Raw genomic sequence first — 25,112 nt, 5'->3', positions numbered from 1 at the left:
TGCCAAACTCGTAATGAGGCCTTTAGGCCCATTTTTATACTTTTAGACGCAAAACTGCATTTGCGCAGTTTTGTGTCAAAAAGTATAGCACCAGCTTTTGCCATTCCAGGACGCCAGCTGGGTGTCATATTAATGAAATGGCGCCATCCAGCGCAAAGGGTGGGCTAGTGTAAAAAAAAATTACGTTAGTCGGGTGGGGGTGGCGGTATGGGAGAAGGGTTCTTTGCACCAAAAAATGACGTTAGGCTGGTTAGAGTAAAAAAAACAAATGACTCCAACCAGCCTAGGGTCATTTCTTGATGCAAAACCATCCATACCACATGACTCCTGTCTTATAAAAGACAGGAGTCATCCCCACCACCCCAATGGCCAGAACAGGGTACAAGAGTCCCCTGGGCATGGCCATTGCACCTGGTGCCATGTAGGGGGCCGATTTCAGGGCCCCCAATGGCACTTTGAAAAAAATAATTAAAATACTTACCTCTACTTACCCCACTTACCTGGGATGGGGTCTCCCATCCTGTGGTGTCCATCTGGTGTGGGTAAGGGTGTTCCTGGGGCTTGGGGAGGGCACCTGTGGCTCTTTCCACCAGGGTGTTTGACCATGGAAATGGGTCCACAGGCCCCCTAACGCCTGCCCTGACCCAGGCGTTAAATAATGGCGCTATGCAGGCTTAGCACCATTATTTAGGCACGCTTCCTTCCTGTGCACCATTTTTGCACGGGAGGATAAATATGGCGCTAGGGCCTTAGAGTCATTTTTTGGAATGGAACGCCCACCCTGCATCTCATTGACGCAAGGTGGGTTCATGCATCCAAAAAATGACTTTAACTTCAATATTTCGATGTTAGACTAGTCTAGCGTCAAAATATAAATATGGAGTTAAGTTTGAGCTGAATTAATGTAAAATTAATTGTGCTAATTCAGCGCAAACAGAGTATAAATCAGGGTCTTAGTCTATTGAAAATAATCATGTTTGTGATGATAACAATTCTTCTTCTTGTTATTATTAATAATAGTATTATTATAGAGTTGTTCTGTCTGTAGTCATTTATAGTAAAAAATGACATAGCAGCTCAATTTTAAACAGTTATTAAGTTGACTTGTGATGTCATAATGCCTCTTGCTTGAGCTGGCCCCTCAAAAGAAAGGCCAGTGTGAAAGCATAGTTTCAGATGCATTCAAGCAAGGGAAACAAGAAGTGGTTTTTCAGTCTTATGCAACATATTTTTTTTTTACGCTATAGGTTATACCAAGAAAGGACACCTCTGTGTACATGTTTTTACATATACTGAGCTAGAACATTTTGTAAATCTCACTTACATTAAATTACTTCTGCTAACTTTTTTCATCAAAGTACCAATTGTTTTTTGGTGTATTTATTATTGCGCTACAGATTCTGCTTTGTTTCTACATGTCTGCAACCGTACAGTATCCTTCATGTGAAACAACTAAGCATCAAGGATTTAAGAGGTTTATGGGAAGAGTGATGGTCTGACCATGTTTTATAAGGAATAAAATATCTTCTGCATTAAGTTAAAAGCAAATTGCAGTCATCATGGTGATTTTCAGTATCGTTAGCATGTACGTTTGGAGTTACTTCATCCCATATAGTGGTATTCTTCTTATTATTATTATTATGATATTGCTGTTGTTGTTGTTATTATCCTCATCGGTGCGGGTCACGACCAGTGGTTGACGCCAGGGAGGGATTTAAAAATCCTCCTGTGTGTTGCACCAGAGGGTTCTAAATTATTTAAAACTCCCTCCCGGGGTCATTTTAAAAAAACAACAAAAAACACTCGTTTACCCCTGGGGGGTGCGGTTGCACCCCCCCCAAGGGGTTAAAAATAAATAAATACAAAAATTAAACGTGACAGGGGTTCGCCCGAGAGCAGGGCTGACCCCCTGTGAGGGCAATTTTTTTTTTTTTTAAATAGATGTATAGTTCCCTGGGGGCCATGATCCCCCTACCCCCCAAGGGAAACCATACAGCTATTACAAAAATAAAAATAAAATTATATATATATATAGAGAGAGAGAGAGAGAGCTATATATATCTATAAATATATCTATATCTATACATACATATATATGGAGATCACTTTTGTCAATGCATGTGTGATTTCCCTGGGGACTGCGATCGGCCCCCAGGGAAACCACACCCACATATAAAAGTGATCTCTTTACATATATGTATACATTTATATATATCTATATCTATCTATATCTATATATATATATATATATATATATATATATATATATATATATATATATATATATCTATATCTATATCTATATATACACACATATAGATATAGATATATATATATATATATAGATAGATAGATAGATAGATAGATAGATAGATAGATAGATAGATAGATAGATAGATATAAATATATATTCGCCACCAGTTGTCTTGCAGTGCGCGTCTTCAAAGCAATGCACATACTACAACCGTCGAGTTTCAACTGTAGCTTTTAGGCAGCAAAAAAAGTTAAGCTACCTCTTGTGATCATGTTTCTGCTTCAGAAGGATCAGACTTTTGTCTAGTGGCAGTTTTGATGCCATAAAGTAGTGCAAAAGGTTTCTAGGCCTGCTGCAAAGATCAAATCTGTATTTTATGGGAATAGCTGAGAGGATTAGTAAAGCCATCCTTTACCTGTGCTATAATACAAATGAAATGTGTGAAGGGCACTTTTGCTGAGCGATAGTGAGGGAATCAGAGGAGGAAGGTCATGGGAGTGGGAGCACCAATAATGATTGTCGGACTGGGCGCCACAGGTGTAAAGACTGTGACGATGGGTATGTGACAAGGTGAAGTAATAGTGTGTCTTTTGAGTGTCTTGAGACAACGTGCTGATTTAGGGAAAAAACTAAGTTAAGGTGACTAACCTTTACTGTTGCTCGCATCACACACACACCAGCAATTTTGTGACTGTCTACGTAGGCTAGTGCTTTAGAGGGACAGTTTAGCCAGTAGCAGAGATGGCGTCTCATGGGATGACTGCTGCTCAAGCCTAAACTTAGGTTATGTAGGCAGCTCTGAAATGGGATCAGAGACTGAAACAGCAGATACTGAGAGAGCATCTGAGGGATAGGACAATGGAGCAGGCTCTGGGAGTGATTTTACAGTCAGAGGAGTTCCATCCGACAACTCCTCTTCCAGTGATTCTGAGGGAGGTTGGGAGGTTATGAGGGCAGTCGTGCTGTTACTTAGCAAGCACAGTCTGTGCAGCGGGACAATAGCAGGTTAGCTCAGCCGAGAGAGCAGGTGCATGCGGCGGCAAGCACAGATAGAGTGCTCTCTCGGGAGCTCCAGAATTTAGTTCAGCCCCAAATTCCACTGCCCAAATCGTATCCTGGGCTCTGTGGCCATATAGGGAAACCTACCAAACACAGACATTTCTGATAACTACACACCCGGGGGAGTCCACAGAGACGTGGCTTGTGTGGATTCCCCAAAGTTTTTTTACCCAGAATATCCTGCAAAGGTAAAATGTTGAATAGAAACTCATTTGTTTTTTGCATTTCTGTCACACAAACTTAAGGAGTATGCTGGGATCCACAAAATTCCTACCACCCAGTGTTTCCCCACCTCTCCTGATAAAAACGCTACCCCACTTGAGTGCCTGTACATAATGTCTGCGTCAGGCATGGATAACCCCAGGGTCAGCAGTTGCCCTCATGTAGGGACTAACATTGACTGTTGTGTGATGCACTCCTGTCACAGGCTTTAGGCCTACCCACACAAGTGAGATAACATTTTTATTGGCAGACTTAGGGAAATGTTTGTGGCTTCCCTCAGATTCCAGAGCTATCCATCGCCGAAATGTGCTGTAAACGTGTTTTGTTAGCCAAATTCTGAGGTTTGCAAAGGATTCTGGGTGACAGAACCTGGTGAAAGCCCCACAAGTCACCCCATTCTAAATTCCCCCATGCGTCTACTTTCCATAAATGTATACGTTTGGTAGGTTTCCCTAGTTGCCGGCTTTGCTAGAGGCCAAAATCCACAGCTAGGCATTTTGCAAAAAACTTGTCTGTTTTCAGTAGAAAAATGTCATGTGTCCACGTTGTTTTTTTGGGACATTTCCTGTCACAGGCACTAGGACTACTCATACAAGTGAGGTACCATTTAATTGAAGACTTGCTGGAATGTTGGATGGAAGGAAATTTGTGGTTCCACTCAGATTCCAGAACTTTGCAGCACCGAAATGTGAGGAAACTGTGTTTTTTTAGCCCAATTTTGATGTTTGGAAAGGATTCTGGGAGCCAGAACCCAGTGAGAGCCCCACAAGTCACCCTATTCTACATTCCCCTAGGTGTCTACTTTCCATAAATGTATAGGTTTTGTTAGGTTTCCCTAGGTGCCGGCTGAGCTAGAGGCCAAAATCCACATCTAGGCACTTTGCAAAAAACGCATCCGTTTTCAGTAGAAAAATGTCATGTGTCCATGTTGTTTTTTGGGGCATTTTCTGTCACAGGCGCTAGGCCTACCTACCCAAGTGAGGTGCCATTTTTTATCAGGAGACTTTGGGGAATGCTGGGTGGAAGGAATTTTGTGGCTTCCCTCAGATTCCAGAACTTTGCAGTCCCAAAATGTGAGGAAAGAGTGTTTTTTAGCCCAATTTTGAGGTTGGCAAAGGATTCTGGATGACAGAACCCAGTGAGAGCCCCACAAGTCACCCCATCCTGGATTCCCCTAGGTGTCTACTTGCCATAAATGTATAGGTTTGGTAGGTTTCCTTATGTGCCGGCTGAGCTGCAGCCCAAAATTCACAGCTAGGCACTTAGCAAAAAACATAATTTTTCAATGGAAAAATGTGATCTGTCCCTATTGCGTGTTGGGGCATTTCCTGTCACGGGCACTAGGCATATCCACACAAGTGGGGGACCATTTTTATCGGGATACTTGGAGGAACACAGAATAGAAGAACAAGTGTTATTGTCTTCGTCTACATTTTGTCTTTCAAATGTAAGGCAGTGTGTAAGGAGAAGTCATTTTGAGAAATGCCCTGTAATTCACATGCTATTATGGGGACCGACGAATTCAGAGATGTGCAAAAAAAACACTGTTTCTAAGCTCCTTATCTTGTGCCTATTTTGGAAATACATAGGTTTTCTTGATACCTATTTTTCACTCTTTAAATTTTACCAAATGAATTGCTGTGTACCCGGAATACAATGAAAATCCATTTCAAGGTGCAACTCATTTATTGGCTCTAAGCAGCTTGGGTTCTTGATGAACCTACAAGAACTGTATATCCCCGCAGCCAGGAGAGTCCAGCAAATATAACAGTATATTGCTTTAAAAAATATATCATAGTTGGAAAAAGTTATGGAAGAAAACATAGTCATAAAGGGCTGTTGTTCCAACTCAATTTAAATATTTTTTTATTTCAACAGTTACTTTCTGTAGGAAAATCTTGAAGGATCTACACAATGACCCCTTGCTGAATTCAGAATATTATTTACTTTTCAGAAATGTTTAGCTGTCTGGGATCCACTACTGGTTACCACACCCTTTTCTGTCACTAACTGGAAACATAGTAAAAATGGGTATGTCCCAGTAAAATGCCAAAACTGTGTTGAACACTTTGGCTTTCTGATTCAAGTCTGCCTGATCCTGAAAGCTGGTAAAATGGTGATTTTAGCATTGCAAAACCCTTTGTTGATGCCATGTGCAGGGAAAAACCAGATGCTTTCTTCTGCAGCACGTTTTACCCATTTTTAAAAAGAAAAACAAATGTTAGATGCATTTTGGCTAATTTCCTCCAGGGGAACCCACAAGCTCTGGGTACCTTTACAATCCCCAGAATGTTGGAAAAAAAGGACGCATATTTGGCGTGGATAGCTTATGTGCACAGAAAGTTATGGGAGCCTAAGCATGAACTACCCCAAACAGCCAAAAAAGAGCTCAGCACTGGGGGGAAAAAGGCCCAGCAGCTAAGGGGTTAATATAGTTGTTGTTATTATTACTATTGTTATTTTGCAGTTGTTACTAAGGGCCAGATGTATCAAGGAGGCCTTTTGCGAGTCGGAAATAGTGATTTTAAAGAAATTTCTATTTCTGATTCGCAAAATGCAATGTATCACATTTTCGAATCGGTAATAGCGATTTCTTAAAAATTGCAAATGCTATTACCGAATCGCAAATTGCGATACCGGCCCCATTTGCACTTATGGGCCTGTAGGCCCATATCTGCAAATGTTTTGCATTTCCCAAATTGCGATTTCTTAACCAGAAATCGCAATTTTGGAAATGCAGAAACCCAGGGTGCTGGGGGCCTAAGGCCCCCTCTGCTGCGCCCCAAAATAAGTTTTTGCAACATGTAAGATGCACACATGCCAAAAGGGCATGTGTGCTTTACATGTAAATTTTAAAAATGCATTTTAAATGCATTTTTTTGATTTGCACATGGTTACCACCAGGTTCAACCTGGTGGTAAATAGTGATTCCTAAATGCCCAAATTGCATTTAGGAATTGCTTCTTACATGTGCTTAGAAATCGCAAATAATGAATCCTTATTTTCAATTTCTTATTTAGAGAGTCGCAATTTATGACTCTCTAAAAGGGGTCGCAATTTTAAGGAATCGCTATTTTAGCGATTCCTTAAAATTGCGTTCAGAATGCCTTTCATACATTCTGAAATGGCTTTTTGCATTTGCAAACGGGCATTCGCACCGTTTGCGAATGCAAAAAGCTTTCATACATCTGGCCCTAATTCTTTTATTATTAATATTATCATTATTTTATTATTATCATTATTGATATATAAAATGAGGACAGTAATGAGTATTGAGACACTGAATAGGTGATGTATGAATTTCTCAGCAGATCAGAAAAGTGGTTAAGCCTGAGGTGTCAGGCCTTTGTTTGGCTATTTGGGGCAGTTCGCGCTTAGGTCCTCTTAACTTTTTGTCCACTTAAGCTACCCATCCCAAATTTGCGTCCTTTTTTTCCAACATTCTAGGAATTCTCGAGCTACCCAGAGTTTGTGGGTTCCCCTGAAGGAGAGCAAGAAATTGGCCAAAATACAGCAAACATTTTGTTTGGTTGAAAAAGCGCTGCAGATGAAGGCTTGTAGTTTTTCCCTGAGAATGGCATCAACAAAGGGGTTTTGGTGCTAAAATCACCATCTTCCCAGCTTTCAGGAACAAGCAGACTTGAATCAGAAAAACAGATTTTTCAATACAATTTTGGCATTTTACTGGGAGATACCCCATTGTTACTATTTTTTGTGCTTTTAGCCTCCTTCTAGTTATTGACAGAAATGGGTGTGAAACCAGTGCTGGATCCTGGATAACTAAACATTTCTGAAAAGTGGACAAAATTCTAAATTCACCAAGGGGTCATTTGTGTAGATCCTACAAGGTTGTCCTACAGAAAATACCAGCTGAAATAAAACAATATTGAAATTGAGATGAAAAGGACAGCCATTTTTCCCCATGTTATACTCTTTAATTGTTTCCTGCGATGTCAAATTTTTGAAAGCAATATGCTGTTATGTCTGCTGGCCTCATCTGGTTGCAGGGATATATAGGGCTTGTAGGTTCATCAAGAATCCTAGGTACCCAGAGCCAATAAATAAGCTGCACCTTGCAATGGGTTTTCATTCTATACCGGGTATAAAGCAATTAAGTTGCTCATATATAAAGAGTGAAGAATAGGTATCAAGAAAACCTTTGTATTTCCAAAATGGGCACAAGATAAGGCGCTGTGAAACAGTGGTTATTTGCACATTTCTGAATTCCGGGGGTCCCCATATTAGCATGTGAATCACAGTGCATTTCTCAAATAGACATCTTTTTTACACACAGCCTTACATTTGGAAGTAAAAAATGTTGAGAAAGACAAGGGGTAATAACACTTGTTCTTCTACGCTGTTTTCCCCCTAGTCTCCCGATAAAAATGGTAACTCATGTGTGTGGTTAGGCCTAGTGCCTATGACAGGAAACGCAATATGGGCACATCACATTTTTACATTGAACTATGACGTGTTTTTTGCAAAGTCCTAGCTGTGGATTTTGTCCTCTAGCTCAGCCGACACCTATGGAAACCTACCAAATCCGTGCATTTTTTAAAACTAGACACCAAGAGGAGTCCAGGATGGGGTGACTTGTGGGGCTCTCACCAGGTTCTGTCACCCAGAATCCTTTGCAAACCTAAAAATTTGGCCAAAAAAACACTTTTTCCTCACATTTCAGTGACAGAAAGTTCTGGAATCTGCAAGGAGACACAAATGTTTCTTCCACCCAGCGTTCCCCCAAGTCTCCCGATAAAAATGATACCTCACTTGTGTGGGTAGGCCTAGTGCCCACGACAGGAAATGCCCCAAAACACAACGTGGACCCATCACATTTTCCCGAAGAAAAAAGAGCTGTTTTTTGCAAAGTGCCTAGCTGTGGATTTTGGCCTCTAGCTAAGCCGGAACATAGGGAAATCTACCAAACCTGTGCATTTTTTAAAACTAGACACCTAGGGGAATCTAAGATGGGGTGACTTGTGGGGCTCTCACCAGGTTCTGTTACCCCAAATCCTTTGCAAACCTCATAATTATGCCAAAAAAACATTTTTCATCACATTTCGGTGACAGAAAGATCTGGAATCTGAGAGGAGCCACACATGTCCTTCCACCCAGCATTCCCCTAAGTCCCCTGATAAAAATGGTACCTCACTTCTGTGGGTAGGCCTATTGCCTGTGACAGGAAATGCCCCAAAACGCAACCTAGACACATCACATTTTCCCCAAAAAAACAGAGCTTTTTTTTGCAAAGTGCCTAGCTGTGGATTTTGGCCTCTAGCTCATCCGGCACCTAAGAAAAGCTAGCAAACCTGGACATTTCTGTAAACTATACACCAAGGAGAACCCGTGATGGGGTAATTTGTGGTGCTCTCACCAGGTTCTGTTACCCAGAATCTTTAGCAAACCTCACAATTTGGCAAAAAACACTTTTTCCTCAAATTTTGGTGCTGCAAAGTTCTGAAATCTGAGGGGAGCCACAAACGTTCTTCTACTCAGCGTTCCCCCAGGTCTCCCGATAAAAATGGTACCTCACTGGTGTAGGTAGGCCTAGTGCTGGACGCAGGAAATGCCTCAAAACACTGTGTGGACACATCAAAATTATCAGATTCAAAACTACCTGTTTTTGCGGGGGCATCTGCGTTTTTGGTCCTGGGCTCAGCAGCCATCTAGGGAAACCTACCAAACCCAAACATTTCTGAAAACTAGACACCCGAGGGAATCCAGGGAGGTGTGACTTGCGTGGATTCCCTGGTGTTTTTTTTACCCAGAATCCTCAGCAAACCTAACATTTAGCTAAAAATCGGCCTAATTAGAAAAGGCCACTCTGCCCCCACGGGGGCAGACAAGGGCTAAAAATTATTTTCTCCTCTTATGTGCAAATAAATAAAAAATCAAACTCCCTGGTGTCTAGTGGCCATTTCTGCTGCATCGTGATCGGGCAGCAGAAATGCTGAGAGAGATATCAAAGGAAAGGAAAGGCATTTCCTTTCCTTTGATGCTTGTCTTGCCCCCTATATGTGATTGGAGGAGAAATACTAAAGCTGAGCTTTCAGCGCGGTGGGGGCAGCCTCTGAAGAGGTCAGCGCGCGATTGGGCGGGCAGGGGTGGAAGGGGAAGCGATTCCCCTTCCATCCCTGCCCAGGGGAGGGGGTGCCAGGCCCTCGGGGGAGCACTATCGCTTCCCCTGAGGGCCAGTAGCAGGACGTAACGGTTACGTCCTGGACACCCGAGCAGTGCTGCCCAGGACAAAACCGTTACATCCAAGGCACCCGAGGGGTTAATCGCAGCAGTAACAGCCTAACCTTAAAGAATTCATATTTGTTAGCCAGCTTCAAGGTTGCCATAACTACTCATGTCAGATCTCTTTTGCAACTGACTAAGAATGTTAATAAGGATTTCTGATGGACATAACTGCACTACCTCACATCTTACAGATGTTTCTTTAATATGGTTTTAAACTTTGAAATAGTTTCATGACTTTTAACCAGAGCATAGATATGAGGCTGTAACAGGGATGCCAGCAGTTCTTTGTTCACGAACAATGCTTTTCAGGGACCCTCGGTCCTGCTGCAAAATGGATTTATAAAAATGAAATACAAGCATGGGCACAGCTAATAGGTCTTGCTTTTGATACTGGGAATCAACTTACCGGCTGAGTCTTTTTTTCAGATAACCACCAAGCCTGTGCATCCATGCACAGCAGCCATGCTGTAAGGGTTTTCTGATTTATGAAAAGCAATTATATATTTGCCACAGTGAATGCATGTGCATTCTAGGGGGGCATCTTGGAATAATTGTTCTTAAGCTGTATGAAAAACCATTACAAGATTGCAGCTGCAAATGTATACATATGATTGATAGCCATCTTGAGCTTATATATTCATAAGGAGTCCATTTAGTATGTGAACACATGCATGTGCATGGTGACTATTTTGTGATAAAAATACTAAACCATCGCTGCATGCTGTATTAGCAGCAGGCTGTGAACAGAGCACAGGACAGTATGGGTGGACATGGAGACACTAGGGACTTTTTCAATAATGGAGAAGGGCACAGAGGAGGGCACAGTCGGACTGAGGCAAGAGAGCAACAAAGAGAGGAAGAAAAAATAGTCACTCATGCATTGCAGAGTACGTTTCTTTCTTCAACAGTGAAGCCCTAAATACCCCCCTTGGGTAGGATAATCAAAAGAATAGGGAGGAAAGCCATTATATCAGGAGCAAAGAACTGAGACAGACAAGGTGGCATTCAATCATGAGCAAGGGGTTGACAAATAACCAATACTTAGCCTATATTCGATACATAAGGTCTCTTGAGAGCAGACAGCTAAAGCTGCCTATAAGTGAGACCTAAACCCCCAAGCCCTGCCTGTTGATTAATGATACCCATAATACAATGTAAATTGAAAAGAATCATACCTTTGGATTTCAATTGTGCTCAAATAACCTCGAATCAACTGGTGACTAATGAGGCAGTAAATAGACTATGGGCCTGCCTTAGATCTCAGTGGAGGGTTTATTCCATTGCAATGGTAATGGTTATCCCATCTCCTGAAATCTAAATACCTTAGAAAATAATGGTATTTATACAGCCACCTTTTCAATGGCATAACATCTCCTCTGAGATCTAAATCAGGTCATATATTTGTACAGGTGCAGTGAAAAGTCATAGCCCGGAAAAAGCATCATGCTTCGAACTGAGAGGACAAGTGGCTGGGAAGAATGCTGCAGGAACCACCCAGGGTCTTAGTGGATGACAAGCGCACAGTGCGGCCTTGAGGTGAATGTGAGGACCAGAGATCTGCTCAGAGACAGCTGCTCAACTCCTTTTGGCAAGGGAGTGTAATCCCTGTTGAAGGATGCTGATGTGAGTTGAAAGTCAAGAAAACGTGCAAGGAGGTAAGAATACAGGACAGGGAGTACTGACGGTGTCTAAAATGCCTTTGACAGCTATGAGCCAAACTCTCCTTGCACGTGTTGTATGGCTAACAGTTGGAACAGGAAAAAAGCAAGACTGTTGCAAAAATAGACTCCTAGGTTGATCATAGCAAGGCTTTATTCTTCACCAGGCGACCCTCATTGAGCTCAAATGATCACAAAAGCACCACGTAATTGTCAAATATCACACAATTGCTGAATACCCTAGGCAGCCTTTAGAAATCTCTGTAATATGAAGTTTATGATATATAGATAACCCCATCTGAAAATGGTGAAGAGGAAGTTGTATCAACTTAATCCAATCATTTGTTGTGACTAAGCATTGTATGGTCAAAATGAGTCTGAGAGAATGGGAGATGGGAATGTTTCCACTGAATTTAACCTGACCCATGAGTTAACCCATGAAATGGACCGAGTGGTCCCACATCTCAATGGATAGCAGCACAGCTGCAGGAGGTGTTTTGGCAGTTAAGGAGAAGGCAGTTCTCAATCCTTACCAACTGAATATCAACACCTTTCCATAAAGAAAATTATCTGCCAGACCCCCTCTCCATCTCACTCTTCCTCCCGCTCTCATTCTCAAGACTAAGTCCCTCATTCTGACCCTGACGGTCGGCGGAGAGACGGCGGTCGGACCGCGAACAGACCGGCGGTATTAAAAATGGCATTCTGACCGCGGCGGTCCCCGCCGCGACCGACCGCTACTTCTCCACTCCGACCGCCACGGCGGTCATGACCGCGGGGCTGGAGTTTGCGCACTCCGGCCCGGCGGTCGTCCCAAGACCGCCAAGGGTATTATGACCCTGCCTACCGCCGCGGTTTCTTGCGAGCGGGAACCGCCGTGCGAACCATGGCGGTAAGCACTATCGGGGCCAGGGAATTCCTTCCCTGGCACTGATAGGGGTCTCCCCCACCCCCCACTACCCACCCGAGTCCTCCCCCCACACCCTCCACCCCCCTGCCACCCCCCAGAGGTGGTACGAACCCCCTCCCCACCCCCACCCCGACATGCACATACATGTACCCCGACATGCACACACCCCCAACATGCACATATACACCCCCCCTACACACACATACACAACGGGGACACATACCCGCACACATACATGCCGACATGCGCACCTGCCGAACAGCACACATTACCCATAGACACAGCAGCACCCCCCGCCCGAATACACGCACTCACACACCCCCTCTACACACTCACACGCACACCCCCATGCACGCCCACATCACACAACACCCCCCCACCCCCTCCCCTCACGGACGATCAACTTACCTTGTGCGTTGGTCCTCCGGGAGGCGACGGGAGCCATAGGGACGTGACCGCCAACAGAAGACCGCCAACAGAAGACCGCCACACAGAAATGTGGGTCGTAATTCTGTGGGCGGTGTTCTGCTGGCGTGGCGGTGGAGGTTGACCAGTCTCCACTTTCCCGCCGACCGCCAGTGTGGCTGCTGGCGGTTTTCCGGCGGAACGCTCCCAGCGGTCAGAATGCGCACAGCGGCACACCGCCGCGGTCGGCGGTCTTCACCGCGGCGGTAACTCAGCGGTCTTGCGAAAAGACCGCCAAGGTCAGAATGAGGGCCTTAGAGCCATATTTATACTCTGTTTGCGCCGGAATTGCGTCGTTTTTTTTTTACGCAATTCCGACGCAAAACTAACTCCATATTTATACTTTGACGTTAGACGCGTCTAGCGCCAAAGTCCATGGAGTTTGCGTCATTTTTTAGCTTGGACACCTACTTTGCGTTAATGAGATGCAAGGTAGGCGTTCCCGTCTAAAAAATTGACTCCGAGGCATGTGCGCCATATTTACACTCCCGGGCAAAATTCACGCCCGGGAGTGGGCGGGTCAAAAAAAATGACGTACGGCCGCTTTTGCGCCGTTTTTTAGCGCCCGGACAAGGCAGGCGTTAAGGGACCTGTGGGCTCGGAAGGAGCCCAGAGGTGCCCTCCCATGCCCCCAGGGACACCCCCTGTCACCCATGCCCACCCCAGGAGGACACCCAAGGCTGGAGGGACCCATCCCAGGGACATTAAGGTAAGTTCAGGTAAGTATTCTTTTTAATTTTTTTTTGTGGCATAGTGGGGCCTGATTTGTGCCCCCCTACATGCCACTATGCCCAATGGCCATGCCCAGGGGACATAAGTCCCCCGGGCATGGCCATTGGGCAAGGGGGCATGACTCCTGTCTTTGCTAAGACAGGAGTCATTTCTATGGGGGTTGGGAGTCGAAAAAAATGGCGCAAATTGGGTTGAGGCGAAAAATTTGCCTCAGCCTGACTTGCCCCATTTTTTGACGCCCAAGCTCCATATCCCCCTACGCCGGCGCTGCCTGGTGTACGTCGTTTTTTTCCACGCACACCAGGCAGCGTCGGCGGCTAACGCCGGCTAACGTCATTGATTAAATACGGCGCCCGCATGGCGTTTCAGAATGGCGTTAGCCGGCGCTAATTTTTTTGACGCAAAACTGCGTTAGTGCAGTTTTGCGTCAAAAAGTATAAATATGGCCCTTAGGCAATAAAGAAAATGAGAAATACATATATCCACTCGACGGGTCAGTTTACAAATATACTGCACAAAGAAAAGAGCTTAAGGAACAGCCACAGGAGAGGGATGGATCGATGTGTGAGTGTGATTGTTCACAAAGTGCAGCAACACAAGTTAAAGGCAAACCCCTGAACACTTTAAGACATTTTGAGGAGAGATCTTTCTGAGACCCCTCTAAGGCCAGTTCCAACACTTCAGAAAGGTAAGGCAGCTTTGTCATATGTTAGAACTTACGCACTGTTATATGTATATATAACCTCTTTTAAAGGCAGGGATATTATCAGTGTTCAGGCAGTTATGAAAATGTTAAGAGAGACGCTCAATAATATGTGACACATTGAGCAATATCATTCATACACATCCATCGCAATTATTCCAACTTTATTCCTAAATTATTTAGGTAATTTATTTGCAATCTATGTAATCCACATAAACCTGTAGTATTACAGGTCTGTATGACTGTATATCAACAATTGACTTCACAACCTCATGCACCTTCCCAACTTCTTGGAACATTTGTCAACCTCTCCAGGACAATGAAGCACTATATAAAATAATTCCGCCTGACCACACTCAAATGTGCTTTAAGTCTGGAAAGAGGTATGAGAAGTTTTATATAAATACCAATACAATGCAATACAGATACTGTAGATGAGCTATAGTTCTTCAGCTGCTACTTGGGGAAGTTGAAAACTATGGGACTTATTGCAAGTCTGGTGGTCCAAGGACTGTCAGACTCATGGTGGTGGTTGCACTGCTGCACTCAGGATGCCCAACTGCCACATTACAACGCTGGTGGTTGAACCTCCAGGGGACCGCCGCCACTGCCGGGAACATGGCTCGCTTGCTTGTTTTCTGGTTCAGGGAGGACCTGGGCTGACAGTTTGGGCTGGACTGTTCCCAGTGGAACAGGTTCAAGACTGGTTTGCACATGGCTGGGTCCAAACCAAGATGGCATAGTGTGCAAAATAGCAATAGTATATGAAAGCCCCTGAGTAATTACCAGTGGCTAAGATTAATTCAAGCATTCCATCCATCACTTTTTTGCATACTTTAGTGTGTCACACTAAGTAGGATAGGAATTCTCAGACATGGGTCCAGTGCACCATCTGCCACTGGAACCAAGCAATACCTGGCTGGTGAGCACCAACTAGGGAAAAACAGTTCTTGGGTTGCCTGTGTACTGGTTCAAGTAGGACCTAGTCTTGAAGTTCCGGCTGAACTGCTCCCATTGGAGCAGGGTTAAGACAGATTTGCATATAGCTAGGCAAAAACTAAGGTGGGATGGTGTGCAAAATAAAGATGGACTGGGATAAGTCCCCAGGGAATTACCAGTGGCAGAGATTAATTCTGGCATTCCATACTTGTATGCTTTTTGAGTGCTTTAGTGTGTTGTTCTAAGAGCAACTTGGAACATCCAGACATGAGTCCTGTGCACATTGTTTCACTTGAACCAAGCTATACCTGGCTGATGAGCCCTAACTAGCGAAAACCCAGGCTTGAGTTACTTGTATTCCAGTTACAGAGAACTGGGACTGGCAGTTCAGGCTGAAATGTGGAGCAGGGTCAAGACTGATTTGAGTTTAAAATGAGGTGGCATGGTGTGCAAAGTAACAATGGTCTGGAATGTGACCCCTAGATAATTACAAGTGGCTGAGATTAATTCAAGCATTCCATCCACCACTTTTTTTATATATTTTAGTGTGGCATACTAAATGGGATAGGTGTGCCAAGACGTGGGTCTGTGCACAGGCTGTCACTGGAACCAGGTGAAACCTGACTGATGAGCCCTAGCTAGGGCAAAACAGGAGCTGATTTGCCTATGTTCCTATTCGCAGAAGGGCTGGCCTACAGTTCTTGCTAGACAGTTCCCATTGGAGCAAGGTCAAGATTGATTTGCATATGGCTGGGTCCAAACTGAGGTGGCATGGTGTGCCAAATAATGATGGACTGGGATGCGACCCAAATAATTACCAGTGACAGTGATTAATTCAAGCATTCCATAAATCAAGTTTTTGTATTCTTTTGTTTGCCGCCCTAAGTGGGGAGGGAATGCCCAGATATGGGTACTGTGCACACGGCATCACCAGAACCAAGCTATACTTGACTGATGATCCCTAACGAAGGAGACACCAATCCTAGCTTGTTTGTTTTCCTGTTCAGGGAGTACCTGGCCTGGCAGTTCCCACTGGACCACAGTTGAGGCTGATTTGCATACCTCTGGGTCCAAGCTGAGATGGCATGGTGTGCAAAACAATAGACTAGGATGAGTCCCCAAATAATTAGCAGTGGCTGAGAATAATTCAGGTATTCTATCCATCACTTTTTGTATACTTTAGTATGTTGTCCTAAGTGTAACGGGTACGCCCAGATCTGGGTTCTGTGTACACTGGGGCATATTTATACTCCGTTTGCGCCGAAATTGCATCGTTTTTTTTTACTCAATTTCGACGCAAAACTAACTCCATATTTATACTTTGGCGTTAGACGCGTCTAGCGCCAAAGTCCATGGAGTTAGCGTAATTTTTTTGCGTCAACACCTTCCTTGCGTTAATGATATGCAAGGTAGGCGTTCCCATCTAAAAAAATGACTCCCAGGCATGTGCGTGGTATTTATACTCCCGGGCAAAAATCACGCCCAGGAGCGGGCGGGCCAAAAAACCCCGCATTTGCGCCGGATTTTAACGCCTGGGTCAGGGCAGGCGTTAAGGGACCTGTGGGCTCAGAATGAGCCCAGAGGTGCCCTCCCCTGCCCCCAGGGACACCCCCTGCCACCCTTGCCCACCCCAGGAGGACACCCAAGGATGGAGGGACCCACCCCAGGGACATTAAGGTAAGTTCAGGTAAGTATTTTTTTTATTTTTTTTTGTTGCATAGGGGGGCCTGATTTGTGCCCCCCTACATGCCACTATGCCCAATGACCATGCCCAGGGGACATAAGTCCCCTGGGCATGGCCATTGGGCAAGGGGGCATGACTCCTGTCTTTGCTAAGACAGGAGTCATGTTAATGGGGGATGGGCGTCGTAAAAAAATGGCGCAAATCAGGTTAAGGTGATTTTTTGGACTCAACCTGACTTGCCCCATTTTGAGACGCCCATACGCCATTTTCCCCTACGCCGGCGCTGCCTGGTGTACGTGGTTTTTTCCCACGCACACCAGGCAGCGCCGGTCGGCTAACGCCATTCTATAAATACGGCGCCCGCATGGCGCTTCAGAATGGCGTCTGACGGCGCTAATTTTTTTGACTCAAACTGCGTTAGCGCAGTTTAGCGTCAAAAAGTATAAATATGGCCCTCTGTGTCACTAGAATCAAGCTTTACTTGGCTAATGATCCTTAAGGGGAACCAGTCCTGACTTGCTTGTATTCTGGTTCAGGGAGGACCTGGAGTGGCTATTTAGGCTGGACTGTTCCCATAGGAACAAAGTCAAGACCGAGTTGCACATTGCTGGGCCCATTCTAATGTGGAACAGTGTGCAAAATAATGATGGACTGGGATGTGGCCCGAGTAATTTACTGTGACTAAGATCAATTCAAGCATTGCATCCTTCACTTTTTTGTATACTTTTCTAGGTATATAAGTAGTTGGCTTTGGTGAGAAGTGGTAGGATCTTGTGTGTTTTAATGCTTGCAGTTACTCATCAGTTTGAAGTGTTCCCAGTGTTTTCCTAGGTTTATGGTTACCCTTCTGCTTACCTTACTTATTGATGTACCACAGGTTGGACTTTTTCTGTAGATGGATAGCTTTGTCAGTGGTGTTATTTTTTTCAAGATATTCCAAGTGGCTGATTTACAGTACTATCAGTGACCTGATTTAAAGGGGTCATTGTCTAACATAAGGAATCCAAGGTTTTTTTAGACCTCTACTTATCTTTGGATTGTTGTCCACTTTTCTGTAACTTCATGGGTGCAGTGCAATGTAGAAAAGTAAGCATGTTGGTCTGTCCAGCCAGCCTTGATGGGTCTTCAAGGCTGATAAAACTTGAAGGGTCAAGAATTACTATCTCTTTTGTTTTGAGCTTTGTTTTGAGTTGGGAATGTTGTAAGTTGGGGTAGGTTATAGAATGAACAGACACCTGATAATTTTGATGAGAGCTGAGTTTGAATGTGTTCTAGGGGATGTTGTAGTCTTGCAAGAACTTATTAGTAGTGAGTTAGCATGGAAGTGGTGAGATTATTGTTGTGAGCAAAGAATACAACATTGATTCCCAAAGGTTAGTAGATAACTGGAAGCAGATGTATTTGTTTTTGTAGTTGTGATTGATTTGGACATCTGTACACAGATAGAACAATAGGGTAGTTTGTGACAATACAATTCCATTGGCTCTTGTCTAAGATGGAAAAAAGTCACAACTTGATAGGTCTGCCTTTGTGAAGTATGCAGTAGCTGCATGGTAATGGAATGTCAAAAGAGAGCCTTGATGTAGCAGAGGAAACTGGTGTTGAAAACTAAGTCCAAATCTTTTGCGATGCGTACCCTGCTTCATGTTCTCTATATTTATATCTTCTTGTTTCCTTGTTCCTAAGTCTTTTGACCCTATGCCTTCCTGAAATCTTGTTACCCTATCTATCATCGTCAATGTCTGGTTCAAACTGCCATGACTCCCTGACTCTATGTCAGATGGAACCTCTGTCTTGGCATGTTTGTGCCTTTATTCTCATTATGCATGATTAAATTATTACCATCTCTTGTAATATCTTCTGCATTTGAGTTCTTCTTACCCAGTGTATCTTCAGTCTAGAGCTGAATGTCTTAAAAATAGATTTCATACTCCTGACCCAGCCAATTTCCATTGGTACACCACCATTTAATTCCCATGCAACATGCCTGCAAACAGTTATTCACCACTGATGTAAAATTCTCCCTCATTACACAAGAAAATGTTGTCATCAAAGGTGTCTCTTATAATGTGACAATCCTACACATATTCCTCAATTTCCAACTGACTCCCATAGAATTGGACTGACCAGCCTCATGGCCTAGCTCGACTATTGTAATGGTGTCTATGTTAGTCTTCACACTAGTGCATTCAGTAATTTACAACATGCTCAATACTATGCGACCAGCCTTAAAAGGACTATCAATCAAAAATTGCATTTAATTTAATATCTTGTGTTTAGAGTCAGGTGTGTCCCTGCTTTACCAACAGATACTTACATTCAACATTCCAAAACCTGCTTGCTAGCTACTAGCTACAGTATGACAGTTTTGGAACGAGGGGCCAGAAGTTAAAAGTCTTTTGCATTAGAAAAAGGTTCAATTTGCAGAATAAGTTAAGAAAACCGGACTGCATTTAAAAAAAAAATGATTGCTTCACTTAAAAGTAATCACAGACAAAATGGACTGCTGACCTTAGCAGGCTACCTTCCCTGTCATGCCTGCATTTCATAGGTGGTTGCTATTTGCAACCTACCTCATGAAAATTCATGAGGTAGGTTGAAACGTAAGCCACCATGAATTGGACTTTTGTGAACTGACCTGTTAGTGCACAGTGTACGAAGCTGGCTCTGTATACACTATACCAAAATGAGGTATAATGAGTCCCCAAACGTTTAACAGAGGATAAAGTAGATAATACTAATGATCTCTTTTGTGGTAGTGTGGTCGAGCAGTTAAGCTTATCAGAGGGTAGTATAAAGCATTTGTTGTACACACACAGTCAAGAAATGAGACACACTCAACAAATAATCCTTGGCCAATGTTTTTGTTAGACCTGGCATCCTTGATGCGGTCTCCCCTAACTTGTTGCCTCTGCATCCCTGGCTGTTGCTGTGTGCTGGACTCTGTTTTTGCTGTTTTTGTTACCCTGGGCACTTTACCACTGCTGACCAGTGCTAAAGTGCAAGTGCTCCCTATGTGAAATGGTATGTGTAATTTGCTTTTCCATAATTGGCATAATGGATGTACTAGTAAGTCCCTAGTAAAGTGCACTAGACGTGCCTAGGGCCTGTAAATGGAATGCTACTAGTCCGCCTGTAGCATTGATTGTGCCAACCACATCTGTAGCTATGTAAACATGGCTTAGACCTGCCACTGCAGTGTCTGCGTGTGCAGTTTTTAAACTGTCATGACTTGGCAAGTGCACCCCACTTTCCAGGCCCACGCGTTCCCTTTTTATACATTTAAGGCACCCCTAAGGTAGGCCCTACATAGCCCCATGGGCAGGGTGCAGTGTATGTTAAAGGTAGGACATATAGTGATGTGTTTTTACATGTCTTAACAGTGAAATACTGCCAAATTCGGTTTTCACTGTTGCAAGGCCTATCTCTTTCATAGGCTAACATGGGGGCTGCCTCTACATATTCTTAATGGGCAGTTTCCCTTTGAGAGCAGAACGAAATTTGGAGTTTGGGTTCTCTGAAATCACAATTTCAAAATACATCTTTTAGTGAAGTTGGTTTTTAAATTGTTAGTTTCCAACCCCCTGGTGTGCGTCTGGAGCCAGGCCTGGGCAAGACAGGATCCTGTAAACAACAGAGACTTTTCTTTGAAGTTGGGCAACTTCAAAGGCAGAAAGGGGCATAAGTATTGGACTCAAAACCTCTGACTTCAGATCACTTCAAGAATTCAAGAGAAACCTCTGCCAGAAGAGGACCTGAAGAGCTGAAGGAGAAGTGCTGCTGCTGCCTGTGACTGTGCTTTGTTGGACTACCTTGCAGTTGCTGCTTCTGCATAAGAAAGGGGACAAAGACTTGACTTTTTGGTATATTCATGCTTGAGAGGTATTTCCAAGGGCTTGGACTGAGCTTCCCCTCTATTCTGAAGTCTCAGGGCCATCAAAGACTTCCTCTACCAGCACCTGGCTATCTGCTGAGACTCCTGTCCTGCCAAGTGGTGCCCTATCCAGTCCCTGGGCCCCTGAACGGATGGTGGAAAATCTAGAAGAACCAAGTGTACTGACTTTGGACGACCCCAGACTGACGCTGTTGCCAGATTCCACACAGCCGTCTGCAACTAAAGCAGTGGTACTCGCTGGAGTGTGACGACCCTGCAGGCCCGATGCCACACCAGCCTCGCCGAAGTCCGTGACTCAGTGAGCCCTAAAGTGCTGGGTCTCTGATGTCCGTGACACCTGACTTTGCCGCACCACGCCGTGACCACCGGATATTGACTCCGTCGGAAGTGCGCGGATACAACACTTCGCACCAATGCGGCCTCACTTCCACCACTCCGCTGCAAGGACTCAACGCCTCTTTGTAACGCCTCTGCTTCCTCACTCCACAGAAGCGGAACTGAAGCCGCATAGGATTTAGCAACTAAACGATCATCGACTACATGCACCAGCTCGTTTCCTCACAAGGTACTGTACCTGGGGGTCCATGTGACTCTGTGACCATCGCCATTAGTGTTGGATTTTTCGGAATGACTCTATCACGGTGCCGTGATAACACCAATTTGAAGCATTTGTGTTTCTAAGCACTATATTGAAGTTTAATCTTTTACAAATTGAAAACTTTGCTTGTGTATGTTGGATTTTTGCTGTTTTGGTCTTGTTTTGCTCAGATAAATATTGGCTACTTTTCTAACCTGGTGTTGAGTCCTTTTGTAGTGTTTTCACTGAATTACTGTGTGTGTTGGTACAAATACTTTACACATTGTCTCTGGGTTAAGCCTTTCTGCTCGTACCAAGCTACCAAGGGGGTTTACCGGGGTAACTGGGTGTGTTTCTCCTTTGCCCTGACTAGAGTGAGGGTTCTTGCTTGGACACAAGGCAACCTGACTGGCAACCAAAGACCCAATTTCTACCAGTTTTCATACAGCAAAAATAGATTTTGCTACTTTATTTCTAGAACCCAAAGGATCTTTGTTGCAGGTAAGTACAGTTGTAAGTTTGTATACCAAATGCACTTTGTTTGGGTTTTGCAGATAAAACAGTTTATAAGTAAGTAACACTTTTCAGTTTCAAAAGTAAACATTGCCATTTCTCATAGGAACAAAAAGACCTAGGGGAGGAAAAGTGTTAACACAGTTTGCAGGTAAGTACTCGATTTACAATCCCGCTCTTTGGGGATTAGGCTGTCCATAGGTCAAAGTTTGAGTTGAACCCAAAAGTGCACAACCAGCAACACAGGGTCAGCTGGGTGCAAAGGTCAAAGATGGTTTTAAGTTTTTAACAGAATCCAATGAGGACTGGGGGCACTCAGAAGAAAACATGTTGCAGGTAAGTACCTGCGACTGCAGGGCACAGCCATGGAGGGGTTTAGATGAGCACCGGGGGGGCCACACATCAGTAGCAAACACACACCCTCAGCAGCACAAGGGTGGCCGGGTGCAAATACAGCATTGGGCGGCCAATGCTTTTCAGTGGGGGGATCCTGGAGGTCATAAAGATGCTGCAGGCTGCGTCCAGGGTGTTGGTTGCGGAAACCCAAAGGCTTGGCAAGGAGGAGAGGTGCCGATGGATGTTACTCAACCGTCGGTCAGATCTCCAAGGCCAGGGGGCTGCGGATGCAGGGGTACCTTGGGGCATCGGGAATCTTTATCAGATCCGGTTAGGGTTGTCCTCTGGATTTTGGTGGCAGGCGTCATCGTGCTGGCCAGGAGGGGTCAACCCAGAGTGGAATCGAGGTTGGAATTGCCTGGGGACCTACTCTGGTCCGGTGGGCAACCTGGACTTGGGCTGTAGGCATTGGGTGCAGAGTGGGTAGGGCTTGTGGATCCTGGGAGGTTCTGGAGTCCTTCTTGGATGTTTCTTGTGGACAGAGCTGCTGTCCTCAGAAGTTCTTGGTCCTCTGCTGTGCAGGCAGTCCTTGTAGCAGAAGTCTTGAAGCTAGAGGCAGGCCGGTAGGGCAGGGGCCAAGGCAGTTGTCGTCTGGAGTCTTCACTGCTGGGATCCGCTCTTCAGTCCTTCTTCTTCTTCTTCTTGAGATTGCCAGGAATGTGGTGAGCAAGGTTCAGGGGGGCCCTAAATGCTAGACTTAGGGGCTTTACAGGGGTCATGGGGCAGGAGCCAATGGATACTGTCCCTGAGGATGGCCACACCCTTCCTGTTCCCACTCCCTTTGGGGAAAGGGTCACATTACTAACCCTAATGGCTGTTACTCTCCAAAGCAAGATGGATGATTATGCCATGAGGGGGTCACTTCAGCTCTGGGCACCCTAGGGATGGTCCCAGCTGAAGTGGTCACTCCTTGTTTTTCCTAATTTTCCCTCCAGACCTGCTGCCAAAAGTGGGGCTTGGTCTGGGGGCGGGCATCTCCACTAGGTGAAGAGCCCTGGGGTAGTGTAACAGAAGGCAGGAGCCTTTGAGGGTCACTGCCAAGTGTTGCAGTTCCTGCAGGGGGATGTGTGAAGCACCCTCACCCAGAGCAGGCTTTGTTTCTGGCACCAGAGAGCAAAAAGGCTCTCACCCCATAGGGTCAGAAACTTGTCTGTAAGTGACAGGTTGGCACAGACCAGTCAGCCCTTCACTAGAGGGTTAGATAAAATACAAGGGGCATCTCTAAGATGCCCTCTGTGTGCATTTTACAATAAATGTAACACTGGCATTGGCATGGGTTTATTGTGCTGAGAAGTTTAATACCAAACTTTCCTAGCTTCAGTGAAGCCACCATGGAGCTGTGGAGATTGTAACTCCCAGCCCATGTGCTTAATATGGAGACATTGCACTTACAGTGTCTATGAATGGACTTAGACATTGAGGGGCATATTTCTCATGCACCTATGCCCTCACCTGTGGTATAGTGCACAATACCTCAGGGCTGTAAGGCTTGCTAGAGGAGAGACTTACCTATGCCACAGGCAGTGGTTTGTGTGCATGGCACCCTGAGAGGGATGCCATGTCAACTTTACCTTTTTCTCCCCACCAACACATGCAACCTGCAATGGCAGTGTGCATGTGAGGGGTCACTTAAGGTGGCCCAATATATGCTGCAGCCCTCAGGGACCCTCTCTGACCAGAGGGCTCTTGGTACCATGGGTACCTTTTACAAGGGACTTATCTGTGTGCCAGCGGTCTGCCAATTGTGGAAACAATTTTACAGTTTTAGGGAAAGAATAAAGGTGCTGGGGGCTGGTTAGCAGGATCCCAGCACACACTTAGATTACTGACAAAAGGTGGGTGGGTACTGCAGCAAGGGGCCACTTTCCTTCACACAGATTGGTTCACAAAAACGTAAGGAATTTGGAAATGGTTAGTGCTCAATTTGCAACCTCTTTTAGCAAACCCAAGCCCTCATTTACGAGGCCCTATTGGCACACTGCACCACCTGAGTGTCATTTTTTTTAATGCTCCGGTGACGCAATGTGCAAGCCCATATTTACAGGGCCACGCAAAGCCACCTTGTTTAGCATTTCATGGCCTTGTAAATATGGACCTCTTTCAGGCATAACACTGCATGAAAGGGGCATTTCATGGATGTTGCTTGGGGTGTTCCCACACAACACCAATGAACCCCGAAGGAGTCTGGCGCGTTCCCATATTTACAAGTCTGGGAATGCTTCAGATTCCTATACCACCTCAGGGATGGCATAAGAGTGACGTATCATGGAAAATTTCCTTATTTCTACCCGTTTTTTCCTATTTCTATACGTGCTGCATCCTGCAGCACATATAGAAAGACGAAAACACCTCTTGTGATTGTTTTTGTGCAGGAAGGTGTGACTTTTAGCACAAAAACAATTATCTCCACAACACAGGCACCCTTTAACCATTGTGCAAGGGTGCCTGCATTGGCACTAGGCAGCAATTTTTGCGCCAGCACAGGGAGAGAGGACAGATGTGCACTATATCTTGTAGATATGGCATATTTCCGTCCTTTCCCAGTGGCGCAGGGCTGCGCCGCCCTGCACCACAGGTCCTGTAAATGAGCCCCCCAATCTTTGTACATTTGGCCTTAAATTTTTGAATTATCAAGGCTCCTCCCACTGGAACCTTGTTTTGCTGCATCTCTTCCTTGAAATATGGGGTATGAGTTGGTCATGTATGTGATTGCATGGTGTGGTAAGGGTCTATCGATTGAGGGAGGATGTAGCATAGTGAGATGTTATATGGTGTGAAGCAAAGATAGAGGTGGTATTGCTTAGTTCAGCTTGATGTGGTATTTTATGGTAGGATGCAGAGTGAACTTGCGTGATGTGGTTT

General features: G+C 44.8%; 1 protein-coding gene across 2 annotated transcripts in view; it reads right to left on the bottom strand.

The window, feature by feature from the left end:
• The window catches only part of SPHKAP (SPHK1 interactor, AKAP domain containing), a 1,657,471-nt gene that overhangs the window by 1,470,382 nt on the left and 161,977 nt on the right, over positions 1–25,112 (bottom strand). The gene's annotated exons all lie outside the window — the stretch shown is intronic.

This window comes from Pleurodeles waltl, chromosome 11 (genome assembly GCF_031143425.1).
Source record: "Pleurodeles waltl isolate 20211129_DDA chromosome 11, aPleWal1.hap1.20221129, whole genome shotgun sequence".
Lineage (NCBI taxonomy): Eukaryota > Metazoa > Chordata > Amphibia > Caudata > Salamandridae > Pleurodeles > Pleurodeles waltl.
Note: the sequence above shows the minus strand (reverse complement) of the source record. Positions and strands in the feature narration are given on the sequence as shown.